The sequence below is a fragment of the Oryctolagus cuniculus genome, chromosome 11, assembly GCF_051225735.1.
Source record: "Oryctolagus cuniculus isolate XC-2025 breed Fujian yellow rabbit chromosome 11, ASM5122573v1, whole genome shotgun sequence".
Lineage (NCBI taxonomy): Eukaryota > Metazoa > Chordata > Mammalia > Lagomorpha > Leporidae > Oryctolagus > Oryctolagus cuniculus.
Window position 1 is genome coordinate 57,054,908 of NC_142877.1, and position 21,804 is coordinate 57,076,711.

The window sequence follows — 21,804 nt, forward strand, 5'->3', positions numbered from 1 at the left end:
TCTTTCTCCATTAGCATAAAACATGAATCTGCTGGCAGCTTGACAAATTGTAACTAGCAGCCAGAGTTGTGCCAACTGGCTGGCTTGGGCAATGTCTATTTATCATTGAAAATGGTAAATCATAAGAATCCAGATGACTTAATTATTCAAATCCACCCAGGGCCCAGAGAAGCTGCAGTCCCGTCAATCTTAGACCTGGGTGCAGGGACAGGGCAGGGGGGAGACGCTGCCGGGCCTGGGAGCTGGGAGAAGCAGCGATCGGTTCTTTCTTTGCAACCCCTTCCCCTCTCCTGCCCACCTCTCCAAGCAGAAGCCTGGGCAGCTGTGCTGGCTGCTGGCTCCCCTGAGCCCTCCAGTGCCCACCCTGGCTGCCCGCCACCCCACTCCCCAGGCACACAGTCTGTCCCTCCAGGCCCCTTTGTTCCCAGGATCCCCAGGCACACACACAGCACCGCCCCCTCCACCCCAGAACACACCCAGTGCTCGGAGCCGTGGGGGTCTGGATTCACTCCTTCTGGCCTGGAACATCAGAGGAGGACCCTGGGCTTGCTTCTCAATGACCCCTTCTGTGCATCCCTAAATACCCACCTTCCTGCCCACCTGGGGCAGGCCTGGGGCCTGACGAGGCCCATCCTCCCAAAGGCGCACTTGCGCCCAGCACGGAACCCAGGGAAGGTGCAAGGTGATCACCAGAACTAGGAGAGAGCTGCTTGCAGGGCGAAGCCCAGGCCTGGACTCTGCACACTGAGCTTTCAGGGGGGACCAGGGATCCTTGCGTGCCTCCCAACCCATTAAATGGAATGCCTGCTTCCGGGTCCTGTGGGCCTGGCCCCCAAGGGAGGTTCCTGCTCTCCCAGCCCCACGCTGTGGGGGTGGGGCTCCCTGCTTACTCCATTCCCTGTGGCTTTGATACTAGCGGAGGCTGGGGATCAGGGAGGGTCACAGGGCCCGTCCGTGGATGGCTTCCAGCTTATTAATATCTTATTTGAGAGACAGAATTCCCATATACTGGTTCACGCACAACAGCTGAGGCTGGGCTGGGCTAGGCTGAAGCCAGGAACCTGTAACTCAACCCAGGTCTCCCACGGAGCCGGGCAGGAACCCAGAGCATCAGCCCTGGCTCTCAGGGTGTGTGAGTTAGCAGGGAGCTGAGTCAGGAGCTGAAGCCCGAGGCATCCAACCCTGGCACCGTGCGTGATGCGTGGGTGCATTAGGTGCTAAGCCAGACAGCCACGGCTTACTTAATTCTTTCAGCGGGCTGAGCCTACATCCATGCCTGCAGGTGCTGGTGGGTTGGGCTGGGAGTGTGACTCCTGTGTGTGCGCGCGCGTTTATGCCTGCGCGGGCTCTCAGGCACTCCCAGCAGAGCCCAAGTGCTGAAACAACGAGTGACAATGTCCCCACCAACAGGACACCTGAGGAAACAGCCCTGTCGGTCCCCTCCATTTCTAGGCCTGGGAGCTGCATTGCTCAGTAAACCCTACTGCTGCCTGACTGTGGAACTCTAAGGAAGGAGCCACCCATTCCCAAGGCTCAGAGTGCGGAAGTGCTGCCTGGAGTCTAGCCGCCTCTTCCTGCTTCTGGGAGGTCGGGGATCCTCCTCTCCTTCGTGAGACCCTCCCCATACTCCAACCGCAGACACAGCCACCTCCTCCACGCCTCCTCCCTTCCCACCTTTCTGAGCCGGTTGCTATTTGCCTGTGAGGGGTGAACACTGGGTGAAGGCAGGAGCTGAATAGGGAGACACGGATGGGCGGGAGCTTTCTCTCCCTTTTTTTTTTTCCAGCCGGCTCAGTGCCGGTCCCCCTGCCCCCAATCCCAGCTCCTGAAAACAGGTGAGGGACAGAGCCCAGCCCTGGCCTCTCTCTGCCCTTCTAACTCAAACAGCGTCCTAATCCCTTGGCTAGAGAGTAAACAGTCTCCAAGCACGGCCAGGATCGAACACAGGGAGGCTGCTAATGGATCTCGGGCCCCACCCCCACCCTGTGTTACTAATTAGCCCAGAGCTTGGGAGAAGGCTCTGGAGCAAGCTCTGGAGAGCATCTCTGGGGCTGGACAAGCTGAGGGCGACAGGCGAAGTGATACCCGCCCCTCCCCGCTGGGGAGACCAGTTCAAAGGCAGGCAGGGCTTTTTCTCTGGGCCCCTCCGCGAGCCCCGGTCTCCCCTCGGCTGTTCGCAGCTGGAGGACAAGAGGGCGAGTGGAATCGGCTCTGGAAATCGAATGAACCAATAAAAAATTAATTGTCTAATTAAAACCGTGAGAAAGCCCCTTGCTGGAGTTAGGCTTGGAGTCATCAGGGCCGTAAGGGTGGGAAAATGAGTCTCAACCCCTAATAAACCCCAGTTTGCAGCCTTTTCCATCGGAGAAGGAGTGCTGAGCCTTCTGCCTGGGCCAGAAGGGAGCACCCAGGGCTGGGGGCGCCTAGTCCGCCCTCGCCCTCAGCCCCGCCCCAGCCGCACAGCTCACACACCTGCCTCCAGCCCAGAAACACAGACGCCACCATGCACCACGCGGGCCGGGCGGTGTTCCTGAGACAGAGCCTCAAGATTTCCTTAGGAAAGGAAAGTTCCAGAAACTTCCTCCACGGGCAAGTGCTTCACCAGGGCTCACTAATAATCACTATGAACAAGTTTGCATGTGAAGTGTTTTTTTTTTTTTAAGATTAATTTATTTATTTGAAAGATTTACACAGAGAGAGGAGAGGCAGAGAGAGAGGTCTTCCATCCACTGGTTCACTCCCCAATTGGCCACAATGGCTGGAGTTGTGCCAATCCAAAGCCAGAAGCCAGGAGCTTCTTCCAGGTATCCTACGTGGGTGCAGGGGCCCGAGGACTTGGGCTATCTTCCACTGCCCTCCCAGGCCATAGCAGAGAGCTGGATCAGAAGTGGAGCAGCCGGGTCTTGAACTGGCGCCCATATGGGATGCTGGCACTGCAGGCAGTGTCTTTACCCACTACGCCACAGCGCCTGCCCCTGAAGGTTGATTTTGACCTCACTCAGTCTGCTTTTGTGAAAAATATAGTTTTACGTAATTTATGAGCTGTCAGATTCCTGCCGTTAGACATCACACTGATTTTGGTAGGGAAATGATCCAGAAACTGAGCTAAGAAATTAATTCTAACCCCACCCCCAAAATGGGCCGTGGACACTACTTCCAGTTTCCCAGAACCTCTGGAAGTATGAGCACAGAGCAGCTGGTCCCGAGTGGAGAGCAGAGCACGTGACTACTGGAAAGGCAGAGAGACAGCCATCTCCCACCGGCTGCTTCACTCCCCAGACGTCCACAGCAGCAGAGGCTGGACCAGGCCAAAGCCAGGAGCCAGCAGCTCCATCAGGGACCCATCGACCTGAGCCATCACTTGCTGCCTCCCAGTGTGTGCATTAGCGGGAAGCTGGATTGAGAAGCCGAGCCAGGACGTAAACCTTGGCACGTGGCTATGACACGTGGATGTCCCAGGCAGTTCCTTAAACGGCCACACCAGGCACCCACCCCTGGGCAACCCAGACGGAGACCCAAAGCTTCTCCCTGGACAACTGAGCCATTTCTTCACTTGGGTCTGCCTGTGTAGACACTGCCTCCACACCCCTCCCCACTCCCTCCCTCTGCAAAAGTGAATGTGTTTTGTATCATCAAAGTCGTTAACTCACGCTAGCCAGAGGAGGCGATGTGCACACAGCTTCAACATCACATTACACTATTTTACTACAGACTGCAACACGGGATCTGTTTCTCGGATGACCTTCTTTAAACAAACATGACAGAACAAGCAAGACTTGTCTTTCAGCACAGCCACCGTAAGAGAACTCTTTCTTATTCTGGGTGCACCTTTATTGATTAAAACAGCTCTGCACGGGTTGCAGGTAAAGCCATCGCCTGCAGTGCCTGCATCCCATGTGGGCGCTGGTTCGAGTCCCAGCTGCTCCACTACCGATCCAGCTCTCTGCTGTGGCCTGGGAAAGCAGTGGAGTCCTTGGGCCCCTGCACCTGTGTGGGAGACCCAGAAGAAGCTCCAGCCTCCTGGCTTCAGATCAGCCCAGCTCCGGCTGTTGTGGTTGTGGCCATTTGGGGAATGAACAAGCAGATGGAAAACATTCTCTCTCTCTCTTTCTCAAGCAAATTAATCTTAAATATTTATTTAATTTTACTTTGGGGATGGCTGTTGTAGTGTAACAGGTTAAGCTGCCACCTGGGACGCTCGTAGCCCATATTCGGAGTGCTGGTTCGAGTCCTGCACTTGCTCCTCTGATCCAGCTTCTTCTTGGTGCATCCTAGAGGCGGTAGATGGATGGTCTAAGTACTTGAGCCGTTGCCACTCACATGAGAAGCCTGGTGGAGCTCCTGGCTCCTGTCTCCCACCTGGCACAGTCCTGGATGTCACAGGCATTTGGGGAGTGAACCAGCAGATGGACGATCTCTCTCTCTCTCTCTCTCTCTCTCTCTCTCTCTCTCTCTGTCTTTTCAAATAAATAAATAAAATCCTTTTTGAAAAAAAGTCAAAGGATAAATATTTGTCACCAGTTAGGTAAATTTAAAATCCAAGTCATATACCCTGAAGACAAAAAGTTGCCTGTGTCACAGCAGCCGTGTGAGAGAAGGGGATCTCCTCGCCGGGTGGCTCCGGGCGCGGTGCTCGCCCCACGCTTCCGGAAGCGCAGTTGGAGCGCGTTATCTATCCTGCCTGATGACCCTCCCCTCTCTCACCTGGTTGCTATTTTTCATCCTAAACAATGAACCTCACTCTCCCTAAGAAGGAGTCAAATTCCTGACCCTCATCTGGGGTCAGCTTCCAGCAAATTCTCATGCACAGTGTAAGCCGTGTGGCTGGGCCGCTCTGCCTCCAAGAACCCCAGAACTGCAGAGCGCAGTGCAGAGCGACGTACAGATTCACCTCTGCTTAGCCGCACACCTGCGCGGTCCTAGGCCCCCGGGTGCTGCATGTGGGCTATGTCAGGCAGCTGGGGGATGTTGGCACGGCTCTCCTCCCTCGTGGGCGGACTTACTCCTCGCCTGCCTGCCTGTCTAGCCTAAGACTGCCCGCTGCTCCCTGGTCCCGTGTTCCCAGAGGCCACTTCTGTTCCCTGGAGCCCACTTCTCATGAGGGCTTAACTCTGGGATTATTTGGTTCCTTTCTGTCCCCAGGCAATGCCTCCCTGAAGTGTTTGTTGCCTGCACTGGAGTTGACCAGTGTGGGCTGCTAAGGAGAACCCCAAGGTGGGGGGTGTGGCCTAGCAGTTATGACACAGGTTGAGATGCCCATATCCCACATCCGGGTGCCTGGGTTCCATCCACCACTCTGCTCAGTATTCCAGCCTCCTGCTAATGCAGACCCCAGGGGGCAGCAGTTCTGGCTCAAGTGATTGGATTCCTGCCACCCAGGTATTATGTATTTTATATTTATTATTAAAGATTTTCTTATTTGAAAGGCAGACACACACACACACACACACACACACACACACACACCTTCCATCCACTGTTACATTCTCCAAATACCCACAACAGCTAGGGCTGGGCCAGGTCAAAGTCAAGAGTAGGAATTCAATCTGGGTCTCCCATGTGGGTGACAGGGACCCAACTACTTGTTCTATCACCTACTGCCTCCCAGGTGGCATTAGCAGGAGGCTGGATCAGAAGCAGAGGGGCTGAGACTGGAAGCCAAGCACCCCAGTACACAGTGTGCATGTTCCCAGTGGTGTCTTACCCACACTGCCAAATGCCCACCCTGTTAAAGAAATAATTTTAAGAGAGAGAACCCTGAATAAGGGCGGTCTACTGTCTCATAACTCCAGGGGCAGAGGGGACATCTTGAGTATTGAATGCTATGAGAACCGTGCCACCTACAGTTGTGCTGCAGGAGTACAGAGACTGGTGTCCCCAGGGACTGAGCAATGACACCACCTTGCCACCCAGAGACGCCTCTCATCCCGTCAGCCTCCTGCAGTATTCAAGTGTAATAAACCCGAGTTTTTGTCGGTGCCACGGCTCACTGGGCTAATCCTCCGCCTCGCGGCGCTGGCACACCGGGTTCTAGTCCCGGTCGGGGTGCCGGATTCTGTCCCGGTTGCCCCTCTTCCAGGCCAGCTCTCTGCTGTGGCCAGGGAGTGCAGTGGAGGATGGCCCAAGTGCTTGGGCCCTGCACCCCATGGGAGACCAGGAGAAGCACCTGGCTCCTGCCTTCGGATCAGCGGCGGCCATTGGAGGGTGAACCAACGGCAAAAGGAAGACCTTTCTCTCTGTCTCTCTCTCTCACTGTCCACTCTGCCTGTTAAAAAAAAAAAAAGGAGTTTTGTTTTGTTTTGAAAGGCAGAGTTACAGAGAGAGGGAGAAACAGAGAAAGAGAGATCCTCCATCTGCTGGTTCATTCCCCAAGTGGCCACAATGTCCTGAGCTGGGCCAGTCCAAAGCCAGGAGCCAGGAGCTTCTGCCAGGTCTCCCACACAGGTGCAGGAGCCCAATCACTTGGGCCATCCTTCCCTGCTTTCCTAGGCGCATTAGCAGGGAGCTGGATTGGAAGCGGAGCAGCCGGGGCTTGAACCGGCGCCCATAAAAGATGCCAGCGTCTCAGGTAGTGGCTTAACCTGCTGTGCCACAGTGCCATCCCCTCAACCCAAGTTTTGACAATGAAGGTGTCAACACCTCAGGTTCCAAAACAGGGCTCAAGGCCTCCACAGCTCAGCACACATCTCACCAATCTTTCCATCCACTTCAAAGGCAGCTCTAGCCTCGGGGAGGACCCTGAGGGGAGGAAGCAAAGCTGGATTGACCCAAGCTTGGTGCTAGGTTGTGGCTGGAGCATCAGTCAGGCTGGGCTTAGAAACCAGAGGAACATGTAAGACCCTAGTTCGGGATGGATGGCGTGGGTGCTGGAGGGGGCACACAGTCCCCATTTACCATGGCCCAGGTCCTCCCTGCCACTCGGGCTAGCAGGTGCATCCTGCCTGGATGTCTTCCTTCCTGCATTCCTCTGCTGTCTGCCCTAAGCCCATGGCCTCTGTAACCGCAGCATGGCCCTCCAGCACCGACCGTCTCAGACTGTTGAGCCCTGTGGGCCCCTGTATCCTCGCTTTGAGGGGCCAGGGGCCCTCCCGGTGTCCTGTTTGCCCTGTTCCCTCAGGACAGCCCAGAGAGGCTTGGCCATCAGGGCTCTGACAAAGCTTCTGTATCATCAGAGACTGCGACCCTGGCTCTCACAGGACAGGCGCAGCCACCCCCAGCCGACCTCCCTGTACCCAGTTCTTCCCTTACGCTGGGCTGGGGGCCCACGTCCAGGGTGGGGATAGTCCCTGGCTTCCTGGTGCAGCAGGTGAGCGTCCCTGTGCACCTGCTTTCTGCCAGGCACATGGAGCACCAGGAAGTCCCTGCCTTCCAGGCACCTGACGGTTCAGACGAGGCAAGAAACCACAAACTGATCTTAGACAGTAACGTGGGAAGATGGGACAGCAGAGCTGCGCCCAGGGCATCATGGGAGCAGCGTGCACACACCAACCCTCTCGAGGGGAGAAGGGGAAGAAGCAGGTCAGGGACACCCTCTGTGCATGGGGAGAGGGGTGCGCTGTGAGCAAAAGGTAGGCAAATGGTGCCCCTTCTCCCCACAGCCCTGCTCACTGAAGCTCGCCTTGTACTGCAAGAACAAACCTGTGGCTTCCCAAAGAATGCCCTCCACGTGGTGTCAACAGCCCCGCCCGCCTCCCGCTCACGCTCAGGGAGTTCCAGCTGAATCTGGGGTGCCTCCCTAACCCATGCCGCCCCACCAGCAGAGTATCCAGTGGCCCCCTGATTGCTGACACCAGCCAGAGCCTGGGGCCCGGGCAGGGAGGAGCCCGCTGCCTCCCAGAATCCCCATTCCCCGCCTTTGGGGAAGACGCCTCGCTCCCGCCCGCCCCCACAGTTCTCCATCCCCGACCTGGCTCCCACCCTCCCACTGCTGCAGCTGCCCCCGCACCCCCCTCGGAAGAATGCACCCCCTCCCAGGCTCTCCCTCCACAGGGGGCAGAGAGGGAGGGAGGCAGCATCTGGCCCCGCTTTCCTGGGTCTGGGCAGGCGATTTTGGAAAGGAGAAACCCCCTTGCCCTTTTTCCCCCCTGGGGGAGCCCCCCTTCCCTCCCCCCACACACATTCCCCAGAAGTTCTCAGACTGCGATCCGCCCTACGTGCAGTTATGTGCGGAAATCGTTGCTGTCGTCCCCCCGGAGGCGCCGGGGCAGGGCCGGAGCAGGCTCAAACCTTTGATGTAGGCACGTTTGTAAAAGGCCCACCTGTCCCCCCTCGCCCCCCAGCCCCCAGCCTGAACTGCTGGAGCCCCTCATCCCAGCTTTAAACCCCAGAGCCTCTGCGATCGGTCGGGTCACACAGGGCCTCTCCTGCTGGGGGTTATCGGGCCCATGGCTCGCGCGGGACGTCTGTGTCTGGAGAGTGAGGCGCGGTCCCACACTCGCGGGCTCTGTGACACTTGAAAGCTTCAAGCAGAAGGATCTGCAGTTTCTCTTGGACCAGAGCCTGTGGGGAGGGTCGCCCAGCAAACCCTCGTTTGATGTTGTGCTTTCATGGCTGTGGTTGGATCCAGATGTTGCACAGTTGTGGGATTTTCTCCTGGGGGAGGGAGGGCCCTTGGCTGTGAAGACGGCCGCACCACGTGCGCCTTTGGATCTGGGCAGCTGGCCTGGGGGTGCTCTTCTCACTCTCACCAGCCCCACCCTTTCCCCCAGACCACATCCTTTCCCTCCACACCCAGGGAAGGGGAGAGGGGATGGGGGATGGGGGAATGGGGGTGTCGTCAGCTCCTTGCTGGTTTGCTGCTGGGTGACCTTTTGGCCATGGCTTGACTTCTCTGTTCTGGTCCCGAAGGTGGTTTTCCAGATCGTGGGACGAACAGGAAAGAACCAGATTGCTGGCCAAGACACAAACGATTATCTAAGAAATTGCGAATATAATTGGACCAAAAGTGCATGAGTCATGGCTCTTGCAAAAGGCCGGAGCCCACGGGTGGAAGTAACCCTCTTGCAGAATTCAGGCCTCTCTGCTGGCCCAGAATGTGAGAAGTTCAAGGCCACCCCTCCTCCTCCTCCCTAAAGCCTTGGAAGTCCCTAAAGCTTTACAGACCTCAGCTCTTGCCACTGCCAGCCCCAGGCGCTGCTTGCTGTGGGGAGAGGTAACGCCTGGGGAGGACAGCGTGCCCGTTCTGTGCATGCTCCCTCGAGAAGACAGGACATAGGACTGTCAAGGCTCAGTGTCAGCTCGCGCCGGGAGCCGAGCAGGGGCCCACACAAACACGGGCACCCCTGCCTGTCCGTGGAGGTCCCGGCCTACACTCTGGCTGATGGGCCCCGGAGGAGAGACAGATTAGAGCATCTCCAGACCCTGCCAGCCCAAGCCCCCAGCCCAGCTCGCCAATGGACCCTGCGGGACCTCGGTGAGTGGCCTTTAATGAGGGTGAGAGCCCTGTGTGCATGAGGAGAGGAGAATTTTCGAGGCGAATAAAGAGGTTGGGACTCCCTGGGTGGGTGACGAGGGCCTAGCAGAGAGGCCAGGGGAGCTGCACACTGAGCGGGGTGGGGGGAGCCCCAGGATGCAGGACAGGATGGGGAAGCTCAGGAGGCCGCCCCACCTGGGGAGTCTGACCAGCTGCTCCCAGCTCCCCTGGTGCCGGCTGATCTCGGGAAAACGCACGTTTTGGGGATCAGCTTCCCCCCCGCTGGAGGCTCCGAGGGGCCTTTCTCAGGCCGCCCTCCCCCGCTTTAATCCAGCCCAGCACAGATGGGGTCAGCCCGTGGTGGTGATGGAGGGGCCATTGCTGGGCGTCCCTGGCTGGAAGTTTTTCTCCCCCCTCCCCACTCGCCGTGCTCTTTCTCTGGCAATAATTCCTCATTTTGCCTGGTCTTCTATACCCCATATGTCTCGGGCTGAGAAACACTCCATCATTCTGAAGCTGGGCCTTGCCACCTGGAAGGCCCCTCCCTCGCACACATGTGGTCACACAGCTGGGGCAAGTGGTGAGCGTCCCCACGGGCCCCCAGCCCCTCTGCCTCCACCACATCCTTCTCATCTTTCTCACTAGGCTTGTACCCTCCGCTCCCTGTAGGGGGCGGGAGGGGCATGGCCAGGGCTCCCCACAGCTGGGTAGCAGCTGGAAGAGCCCCGCCTCTCCTGTGCACTCTCAGTGACTCCCTGGAGGGGCCCAACCAGGAGGGGAAGGTGCCAGGGGAAACAGTGAGGGCGGGAGAGGGGTCCCTCCATGGGTGTCCCTGGGCTGGGGGCAGGGCAGGTGCTCAGCAGGGTGCCCTGGGTCCTGGGGAGGGGCTGGCCCGTGGAGGGGCTCCTGATGGCACACACATGGGCTCCCTTTCCTCTGCTTTGCCCCTCCCACTCCCATTGCCGTGGGAGGCAGGGAAGGATGCACCTGTCCCAAGGTCTGCCCTCCCTCCTCCCTGGGACTCCACCCCCACCACCCATGCCCAGCTTAGCCCCCTGCAGGGTAACCTGAGTCTCAGCCCACTTCTCCATTCCAGGGACAGGTGGACCTGTTCCCAGCTCCCACTCCCGCTGCGCCTGGAGAAACTGAAGGGACCACAGAACTGTCTCCAGCTGCTCTCCCGAGGGGCCAGCAGAAACCCCTCCCCCCACACTTTCAGGCCTTTCTCAGAATTCCCAACTCCAGGCTGAGAGGTAGAACCTGCGAGGGGAGGGGCCGGGATGCCTGAGGCTGAGGCTGGCAGGGGCCACGCCCTCCACACCTGCTCCTTACACACACACACACACACACACACACACACGCAGGAGGCCCTGCCGACAGGAGGCCCCACCAGCACCTGGCACGCCCCTCCCCATCCCCCTCAGCCCCTTGGCCACCAGGTCAGGGTGTTTGTGTAAGCTCTGCCTGAAGACCTGGGTCAGGACATCTGGGTGGCGGGGCGGGGGCAGGTGTGAGAGACCCTTCCTCGGCTTTGGCCACACACCTGCCCAGCTGCAGGTGCCATGACCTGGGCTTGTTGAGCCTTCTGTATCAGACCCTTGGGGTCACCCCACCAGAAAGCTCCCTGGCACGTGGGTGAGGCCACCAGACCCCCTGAGGCTGACACACAGGATGGTGGCGAGCAAGCAGACGGCACTGAGCATGGGCTGCACGCTTGGTCCTGGGCCAGACTGTGCTGGGGGGACAGGGTAGAGCCGTGCATTGCCCCCCCTTTTTTTTTTAAGATTTATTTGAAAGAGAGAGAAAGAGAGAGAGAGAGGGAGAGATTGAGAGAGCACTTCCATCTGCTGGTTCACTCCCCAAATGGCTGCAATGGCCAGGGCTGGACCAGGCTGAAGCCAGGATCCAGGAGCCAGGAACTTCCGCATTTCCCACGTGGGTGCAGGGTCCCAAGCACTTGAGCCATCTTCCACTGCTTTCCCAGGCACATTGGCAGGGAGCTGGAATGGAAGTGGAACAGCTGGGACTCGAACAGACACACATATGGGATGCCAGGGTCGCAGGTGGCCGCTTAACCTGCCGCGTCACCCACACCGGCCCCCGTGCACTGCTCTTGCACCCTGCCTGTTACGCTAACCTACGCTGGTGCGCGCTGCAAACGCTGGGGACCCTCCTGCTTGGCTAGAGCCCAGAATCTTAGGCCCACACACAGGCCAGATGCGTGAGAGGACTTCCCTAGCGGTCCAGGCTGTACAGGAAGATGCTCAGCAGGGAGCCCCCTCTTCCTCAGTGTGATGAGCCAGGAGTACCCCTGTCTTGCTGAGCCCAGGGTAAGGTCAGGCTGCTGTCTGAAGGCAGGGGGATGGCTGAGATGACCCCTGAAGCACCTACCCAGGCCCAGGCTGAGGGGCGTGAGGAGGAAGGGCACACAGAAGGGCAGACCGTGGATGGAGGGGCTGGCGGAGCGGGGGAGCGGGGCCAGAGGAGAGATGGATGGCGGTGGCAGGACTGACGGACGAGGCCGGGATGGATGGATGGCGGCTGAGGCTGTTTACGGGCAGCCCGCAGCCCAGCATCACCCGGAGGAGAGGGATGGCGGCTGGCACATCAGAGGGCTCTTAGGGAAGCTCATGGAGATGATTTAGATGGGAATGAATCAGCTCCATATGGATTAAGTGTCCCCGCAAATCCCAGGATCTTACAGATGAGGGGACGGGGCAAGGGCACAGAACGGGGGGAGCGGGGTGGGGGGAGCAGCGTGGAGCTGGTGTAAGGACACCCGGGCCGGGAGCTGACGGGAGGGCACCCTCCAGGGAGTGCGGGGTTTGAGGTAGCCAGGCACAGGTGCAGCTCTGCCTGGGGCTGCGGGCACCGCCGTCCACCTTGCTGGCACCAGGCTTTATACAAAGATCTCTCCTCCACACTGAACTGGCTAGTGAAGCCAGGGGTCAGGAGCTTCTTCTGGGTCTCCCGTGTGAATGCAGGGGCCCTAGCACTTGAGCCATCCTCCGCTACTTTCCCAGGCCATTAGCAGGGAGTTGGATCAGAAGAGGAGCAGCTGGGACTCAAACCAGAGCCCAGAGGGGATGCCGGCATCCCAGGCTGCGGGTTTTCTCTCTGAGTCTTCGAGTGTCTTCCCTTCATTTTTTGGCCCCTCCTCTGACCTGGCCTCCTCCCTCTGTTTCAGGCCCTCTCCTTGCACCCTCCTCTCTCTTTCTGCAGCGCTGGACCTGGGCCGAGGGGCCTGCCACCGGGTTCCTATCAGCTCTGCCCTCCACCGAGCCAGGGCTCTCACAGGGGCCTCAGGTTTGGAGGTGGTGGTGGGGTGCTCTGAAATTGACTTTGTGGCTACAGAAAGTTCTCTCTTCCCATCTGCCACCTGCCCTCAAGCCGTCCCTTCTCCCAGCACCAGAGGAGCTGGTGCTGGGGCCCCCACACTCTGTAGACCTTGCCTGGCCCCCAGGACCCCACAAGGCAGCAGGCCAAGGGGGAGGCAGCCTCTCCTGGCTCCCCTCCCCACGGGCTCCCCTTCCCACGGCTGTGTGGGGCTGTGTGGTTATGAAGCCGGCTGCCATGTGGCCGACCCGAAGTCAGAGCCCGGGGTAGCCACATATGACAATCGGCTGAAATATCACAGCCGCTCTCCCCCCACCCCCACGGGTGATCTATGGGCTGCGTGCCCTGTAAAAATTATTTATCGGGGCCTCAGAGTGTCCTGATTTAGTGCCGCTGCCTCTGGGGCCGAGGGGCCTGCCTGTCCGCCCGAGTCTAAGCGTTAAACGACGCTAAAAAGTTAAACGGCCAACGTTGGGGGCTCACTCGAGGAGGCGCCATAAAACTGTCGGAGCCGCTTAAATCAGGAGCGAGGATTCCCCGGGACAGCTTCTTGCCATACGCCACAAGCCAGGGCTCCGAGGCACACCCACGCCCGGCCACCCGCACCGGGCAGGGGACCCAGCGGAACAGAGCCCTCCGCGGGGCTCCCCTCAGCATCCCCAGGGGCACAGGCCGTCCTGTGATTCAGCCCCCTGTCTCAGGGCAGGGTCTCCTTGTTCAGATCCAGTTTTGAAAGACTTCCAGCGAAAGGCAATGTCACACAGCACAGCCTCTCCCAGCGGCCCAGAGGGTGGCGGTGGGGTGGGGGGAGTCCTCTCCCAAGTTTGTCAGCTCCGTGTTCCTGGGAGTGGGTGGGCACCCGGTGTCCTCCTGCACAGCCAGCTGGGGACCTCCAGCCTCCTCTGAGACCCCTCCCCCAGCCTGTGCACACCTCCCTCCTCCAGGGCACCCCTGGGTGCCTGCGTGTCACTCCAGCACGGTTACAGGTGTTCCAGCATGGTCACAGCCAGGTTTCGTGCTGCCACCGCCCGGCCGGTGGGCAGGAGGTGGGGGGGGGTCTCCGCAGGCTGTCTATCACGCCTTCTTTCAGCAGCAATAAAACTCGCCTCTTAAAACCTCCACTTGGGTCCCTAATATTTGCCTGGCTATATATCTCCGGTGATATATGGACAGAAATTGCTCATAAACGGCTATAAAACCTCTTTGTGGGGCTGGGGAGGAGGCGCCGGAGGGCGGGCACAGCCAGGCTGCAGGAGGTTGGGCAGCTGAGACTCTCCACCAAGCACCCCAAGCCACGGGTCCCAGGGATCAGCAGTGGCTGGTGTGGGGCTCCAGGCAGGATGGTACAAGGAGACCCCAGGAAGATCTTAAGCCCCCAGTGTGTTGTCACAGCTGGCTGCTCCAGCTTTGGGCTGGGTGGCCTTGGGCCAGGCACGCAGCCCCTCTGCACCCCAGCCGGGCTCCACGAGATTCCAACAAGGACACACAGAGAACTCAGCAATGCTTTGTAGGGAGGTTGCCTATGCAGGGTGTGCAACCCCAAAGAGGGGCAGGATCTTTGGAAGGCCTACTGCATGCCTAGAAGGCCTACTATGTGCTGGATACTTTGGCCTTGGAAACACTACTATCATCGTGTTGTAGGTGCAAAACCTGAGCCCCTGAGGGGTGTGCACAGGCAGGCAGTGGCAGAGATGGGATTCGAACCCAGAGCCGGTGCCCTCTGCACAGCTCAGAGGGCAATCCCGGCCTCAGGAGAGATAACAGGTAAGACACCAGGGGGACTTCCAAACAGGTGGATGGGGGTGGGCCTGTCCCCCGTGACGCTTCCATCCCAGGTGTCAAAGGTCCCAAGAGCCAAGAGCATCCCCACTCAGCATAGCCAGCCACCTGGGAAACAGCTCCCAGAGGGGAAGCAGAAGACCTGGGACTGTGGCTGGAGCTGGGGACTCAGGCCCTGTGTGGACCAGAGAAGGAGAAGCTCTTGGGGGAGCAGGTCTAGACTGACAGCGCCCCAACCCCAGGGTCCGCGGTCCAAGCACCTGGCCCCTTTCCCTCTGCCTGCTGGCACCAGGGACGTCTCTTCCCTCCAGGACCCCTGCCTTCCCCCACCCTTCCACAAGCCCTGTGTCTAAGCCACGCCCTGCTCCCCGCCCACATGGCCCTGGGAGTCCCTCCACCTGCCCCAGCCTCCACCCCCCCACACACAGGGTCCCTCCACCTTGACCCTAGGTCTCTTCCTCCTCTCCCCAAGGCCCCTCAGCCCCTGGCTGTCCCTGTGCCGGCCACTTTCCCTCCCCCCAGTGTCTACCAGCTCCTAGCTGCCCCTCCATCCCTGGAGCTACTCGCGCCCCCTGGTCCCTGCTTGCCTGCACTCCCGGACCCCAGCCTGCCCTCTCTTTGTCCCCTTCTTGTGACAAAGCAGGACAGACAGCAAGAAGGCGCCCCTTCTGCCCCGCACCTCCCTTTCCCTGGTGGCTCCCACCCCCAACCCCACTTTTCTTTAAGTTTCCAAATCAACCTTCCTCCAATAATAATGATAAAGCAGGAAGCCGGGCCGGGGGACAGTGCAGATTTTTCTTCTTGACATGGAGTTTCCGATTAAAGGCAAAGGGACATAAATCCTGCCGCGTAATTGCTGTGCTCGGCTCGGAGCCACTCGGAAGGGAGGCTCCCACCCCCTCTGCCCCTGCCCCCCTGGAAGCCCCGCCCCCACAGTGAGCAGGGCTGGGTCCCCAGAGCCCCGGGGCTGGGCTGGGCAGGGGAAGGGCACATCACCTTTGTGGGCAAAGCTGTGGGATGAACCGTGCCGGGCTTGCTACCTTGCCCTTGCAGGGATCCGTGCCTACAGCGACCTCAGCCCTGACCCACCCCATGGCGTCCTTCCTCTGCCCCCGGGGCCTCCGCCCCTCACCCTGAGAGCGTGCTGGACGCCTGGGCAAGGCCTTGGCGTCCCCGATCTCAGCTGACACGAGAGAACCTATGCCACTGCCCCTGCTTCACAGATGGGAGACTGTGGCCCGTGGGAGGGGCTGGCTGCTGGCAGCACTAGGGAGGGGCTGACACTGTTCAGTTTTGTTTTAAGTTCATTTATTTGAGAGGCAGAGAGACAGACAGCGCTCCCACCTGCTGGTTCCCTCCCCAAACATCAGCGATGGCTGGGACTGGGCCAGGCCAACGCTGCAGCCTGGGAACTTAATCCAGGTCTCCCACGGAGGTGATGGGGATCCAGCTACCTAAGTGGTCACTGCGGCCTCCCCGGGTGCGCCTTAGCAGGAGGCTGGAATTGGGAGTGGGGCCGGGGCTGCAGCCCAGGTACTCCAGTGTGGGGTGTGGGGTCTTCACCAGACTCCTGCCCTCACCGACACTCTTAAATGCATTCCGTTGTGAGAACAAACAGCCTCCTCCCGGGTGGGTTTTCCCAGCGGCCAGAGCCTCTCACAAGCCAGGAACGTGCCCTGTTTGCATCTCGTCCTTACTGGTTAGAGGAGTGCGGCGCTGGGGTCTGTGTGAATTGCTGAGATCCAGGGCAAAACCAGGGGTCCCTGGGCTCCAACTCCACGCTCACCCATCTTTCCTGCTCAGGATTTTACACCCAGAGAGGCAGCCCCCTGCTGACTCTGCGGGTTGAACCCTGAGCCTGGCCTAGAACCCCAGCCTCGCCCCCCTGAGAGCCACAGAGTCCTCACCCCAAACTTCTCCAACTCTCCTCCCACCATTCCCCACCCTGCTGCCCAGCCTCCTCCAGGAAGCCCTCCTGATGTGAACTTGGTTCCTACTTCCCCTTGTTCCTCCCTGCAGTGAACACTCTTCCAGCTATTATTCCCAAATCGGTGCTGGTGGAGTCCCCCTGCCTCTCATCAGACTAGCGAATGGCCTGTGTCCCCTCTCTCTGAACTGCCACCTCCCAGCCCCCAGCAGGTCAGCACTGCATGTGTGTGCGTGTGTGTGTGTGTGTGTGCACGCGCGCTCTCAGCCGGGGGGCCCAGGAGTCCTGGCTCCTATTCATTGGTGGAAATGTTCCCAAAAGCACCAGGACTTCGATCTCTTGGGTACAAACTAGCACAGTCCGTGGGACTCCCTGGCCCTCTAAGGGCCACCTGGCCTACTGTCCTCCCGGACTCTCACAACAGGGGGCTCTCAGCTGGGACCCCGTGAAAGAGAAGCCCCTTCCTCATTCTGTTGTCTCAGCTCCAAAGAAAACTGGGCCCGGCCGATTCCAGCCTGTCCCTTAAGACGCTCTGATGCCGTGGCAGAGAGCCAGGGCTCTTAGAGACCCCAATTTAAGTCCTCCACACTCCCTGCCCCACCCCACATCCATGCCCACTCTTCCCTGAACCCCAGCAAAGCTCGTGGAGGCAAGGCCGTGGGGTCTTCCAGAAAATTCTGTGAGGCTCGGGAAAGGAAGCACAGGCTGGGAGATGGAAGACCAGCCTGGAGGGCCGGGACGTTGTTGCGAGGGCTGGAGCCGAGGCACCTGTGCCGGGCTGGAGCATCTCCTGGGCCCCATAGTTCTGGGTGTCACTACAGGGCTTCGGGGTGTTATGGTGGATTCTGGGTGTTGTGTAGAGTTTGCAGTGTGATTGTGGAGTGGCCCTGGAGACTCTGCTGGAGTTTTCTAAGTTTCCCACTGGGGTCTCCACAGGGTTACCCAAAAGGCTGTGTGCCTGTGCCCAGGAGAGATGAGGGAGCTATGCTGAGAAAGACCAAGGCATCTGAAGAGGAAGGACAGGGCAGCCCAGGGTCCCGAGGACTCGGAGGTGGCAGGACACCCCCACCCCCACCCCCACCCAGGACTTTGGGCTCAGGTCTCAAACCTGCCCCAAAGCCTCCTTTGATGGCAGGGAGGGGCTGGAATGGAGAAACACCGCCCCCCTGGCTGCCCCGGCATTGCAGGCTGGATGCTGTGTGGGCTGTGTGTGCCCCTGGCTTCCTGCAGAAGGGACAGTGGGCCGGGGCACCCAGGGAGCAGGACGGTTCTCCCAAGGGTCCCCCAGGGTGCTGCTGAGGCAGCGGAGAATCCAGGAGGAAAGATCTGGACTCTGACCCCGGGAAACCCTAATCCTGTCAGATCCTCATCCTGGACCCAGGCAAGTGAGTGGAGAACTCCCAGAGAGGGAAGGATGCAGCGAGGACCCGGCAGACAGGTGGGAAGGGAGGGCCCCATGGGGAATGGGCCACGGGTGAGCGCGGATGAGGGCGCATTGCAGCCCAGAGGCTCCGGTGGGAAAGGAAGTGTCACTCGCACTTATAGCCACCCTTAGCTTAGCAAACACCTGGCCTGGCAAGGGACCGGGAAACAGAGATGCAGGAGAGAGGCAGGGACAGCAGCCACCCAGGCTCCCAGGAGCTCTGCTCCTCCAAACACCTGCCTCAGCTCTCAGAGTTCCCTGGGTCCTGCTGGCTAAGCTGCTGCCCCCTTCCCCATAATTCCAGCTCCCTCGGGCCCTGTCCTTGCACCATCCCCTGCCCCTTCCTCCAGGTGGGCTGCAGGGTATCTCCTGGTCCCAAGGGGCTGAGCGGGTGGCCCAGGAGGGGATGTGTGAGCAAATGAGCCCAGGTCCGAATCTCCAGCCTGCCCGGCTTGGCATCATGCTGGGAGGCATCATTCATCCGCCCAGGGGTGGCGATGGGGCAGGGGGAGGGGGATGAAAAACACCCACAGCCCATTAACCTACTTTTGCAACTTCATTAAAGAGGAGTCTCCGACACGGCGCCATAAATTGTCTTCCGAGGAGGAAGCCAGACCAACATCAAGTTCTAGCAGCACAGCCTCCAAGGAGAGGCTGGAATACGCAGGGTGGAAGGGACGCTGGGGCGGTGGGGGTGGGGGTGGGATGGTGTCACCGAGCGCCTTTGGCAGTTGTGCCCGTCCAGCCACCCACCATGCATTCTCCTAGGTGGGCAACTACATCGCCAGCGGCAGGGAGGGGATTTTTCCTAACACTGCACAGCCGCTGCCCTGCTGAGAGCCCCCATGTAGCTCTCTGGGGTCTCCAAAAACTCCTCCAGGCCTCCTTTAGAAAAGCCCCCTTCTGCAAGGTACCCACCGACCACCTCGCCTCACCACTGGAGCAGGAGCCCCGCAGCCTTCAGCAGCTTCCAGAGAGCCTGCTCAGTGGGCGGGTGGCCCTCGGTCAGCGGGCGGGGTGACCTCCTGGGACTGAGTGCCCAGGCCCCGGAGAGGGGGAGGGCCAGCGTCCGTCTTCACTGCGGCGGAATCTCGGCCCCTCTTCCTCTCCATGCCTTAGTTTCCCTCTAGGAACAACAACGGCTCTTGCAGTCGTGGGGCTTCCCAGGGGGTGGCCCAGGGGAGGTGCACAGCATCTGGGGTGACAACACAGGGCCCCTTGTCACTGCTGTATACTTGTTTACCCAGGTTCCGCAGGCAGCCAGGCAGACCTGGTGATCCATCACCCACACAAGGGTCTTGTCCCAACACGGCCCCTGCGGCCATAATTTCTTCGTTTGGACCATGCAGGGGCCAGGGTAGACCAGTAGTTTCCTTCTGCGTTACTAAGTGCATTGCAATTGCTTTAGATAAGTTCTAGTCAACAGAACTCCCTGGGGATCCCAACACACACAAACGGCCTAGGTTTGGAGAAAACCGTGCAAGAGCAGGGAGTGGGGGTGGGGGTGGGAAGGCTGAGCAGGGTTCCCCCCCGACCCCACCCCAGCAGCAAACCAAGACCCTGGCCAGGGGGCTCACTGGGCTGCACCTCTGGCACGGAAGGAAACCACCTTGGGAAGACAAGGAAGGAGGGCCTAAGAAAGGCCATCTGGAGAGGGTGACAGACGCCCCCCTACACAGACAAGGGCGGCCCGGGGGCGTGCGGGGGTCTCTGTGTTCAGTTCTTGTTCTACCTGCCCAGGTATCCCACGCAGCCGTTCCAAGCCGCCTCCACTCCCTCCGTAGCTGCCGTGCAAGAAAACACGGCCATAAAACAGACATTTGCTTTAATTTTCACTTGAAGGGGCGATTTAGCACAGGCCGTTTGCAAGCTGTCGGACTGCTTTACAAGGCGAGGCAGGCTCATCCCGTTTTCCCAAAGTGCTCCCCCCAGAGCTGGATTCCCAGAGTCGAAGTACACACAGAACTACCGAGGGGGAGGTGGGGCTGAGGGGAGCCTGGGAGGTTGTGGAAGGCGGGGAACACGGATCTTAAGTCAGATCGGGAGAGAGGAGCAAGGAGAACCCAGGCCAGGACAGCCCCCCGGCTAAGGCAGGCTCTGAGTGACTGGCCAGGCCTCCTGCAGGCACGCCAGGGACCCAGCCCCAGCCTCCAGGCCTCTCACTGTCACTCACAAAGGCCCACAGCCAAGCCAGGCTCAGGGAGTCCCCGCGCTGGCACTGACCTCCTGGGACCACTGGCTCCCGCTCGGGGCCGCTTCAGCCCCCAGCAGACTGCTGACCCTGCCCTGCCCTTGCTCCCCCCTGCATCTCCCGCTGCTCCAAGGAGGGGAGAAGCCACCAACGCCCTCTTGCCAGAGCCGGACTTGCTCCCCCCTCGCTTTTCCCACAGCTCCCGCCCCTCCAGCAAGCCCGGGGCTCGGAGGCGTCTCTGGGAACAGAGCGAAGCCTGGATGCCCCAAAGGTCCTTGGAGATCACCAAGTGAGGAGGGGCTGGGAAGCTGGGACCCTGGGGTGCCCTGAGCATCGCCAGAGCTCCCCGAAAAAGGAAGTTTGTTGTCTCTGGGTTCTGGCAGGACTCAGGGGCTTCAGGGTGCTCTCCGGGGCCTCCAACCCAGCCGCTCCCAGGGGCGGCGTGGGAAAGCGAGCCTGAGGCCGCAATGTAGGACAAGGGTCCGCCCTCCCCGGGTGCCTCCCCTTCCTCACATTTCTGAGGCATTTTCCTGGCCTCCGTATTCCCAGGGAAGGGAAGAGCGATGAGGTAAGGGGACATTTCTCAGGCTGGGAGCGACCCCAGAAGTCAGGGTCAGATGGAAGGCGGGATGTAGGCAGAAGTGGGGTGGGAAACCCTGCCTGGGCGTGCAGCATCCTGCAGCCCCAGCCCAGACACTGGAGTCTCCCCAGCGATCAACAGAACAGCAGAGGCCCACAGAGAAGGGAGGAGGGAGGCAGCCCAGTTACAGCTCCCCAGATAACTGAGCACTTCTCTGTGCCATGCGTGTGAATGAAGCTTTGACCCACGGAACCTCCAAAGTCCAGAAGAAGCGGGTACCGCTGAGCCCATTCTTCATATGAGTAAACTGAGGTGCAGGGAGTAAAGGAAGCAGTCCAGGATCACTGGGACCTGCCTGTTCCCGACACCAGTCCGCCTCCTCCCAGGGCTGCGAACCTTCCATGCAGTTACCATTGCCAGTCTCCCAACCCCGTGCTGGAAAGGACGTGCCCCACGCCCATCCGTCCACCCATGTCCAAGTGTGCGTCTCCGTCCTCGCCACTGCAGAAACACAGAGGCTCAGAGCAAGGGCGTCCAGCCTCCTCATGGTGCCCAGAGAGGTGACGCTGCTGGCTCCAGGTCACACAGCCACAAAGAGCTGGGGGGGGGGGGGGGGATTTGATCCAGTCCAGGATGCCGTTCTCAGCTAATCACACCCGCAGGTGTCAGACACCCTGGAATTGAAGAGCAGTAAATATGCAGAAGTGGGGGGATGCGGCCCTCCCACCCCAGTGCTGAAGAGGAAGCTGCTGAAAGGCGGGGCAAACATGCCTCAGAGGAGGTGAGCCTGTCCCAGTAGTGACCAGCTGAGGGCACTGCCCCGCCCATCCAGGCTACGTGCGCAAGCCCTGTCCTCCCCAGGACAGTTCCCTCCCCCCACCCCCAACCCCGGGGGAGGATGGTGGGAGACGAGGCTGAGACAGGCAGGCTGCGAGCAGATCAGAGAAAGCCCTGAGTAGGGCTGGGGAGCTTGAATGTCACTCCGTGGGCACTGGGGGGTCAGGGGGCGCTCTGGTTTAGAGTGAGGGGAGGTGCTCGCTAAGGGGTTAGTGGGAACTTTTCCCCGGCAGCAGCTCCCAGGGAAGACCACCCGGGAAAAAGGCTGAGGCCCCAAGCACGTGGGCGCGCCCCCGTCTCTAGGGTGCATGCGTGATGA

The 21,804-nt window shown here is 59.9% G+C and overlaps 1 long non-coding RNA gene across 1 annotated transcript in view; it reads left to right on the forward strand.

Annotated features, from left to right (window-relative positions):
* The window catches only part of LOC149123478 (uncharacterized), a 427,738-nt gene that overhangs the window by 264,656 nt on the left and 141,278 nt on the right, over positions 1-21,804 (forward strand). The gene's annotated exons all lie outside the window — the stretch shown is intronic.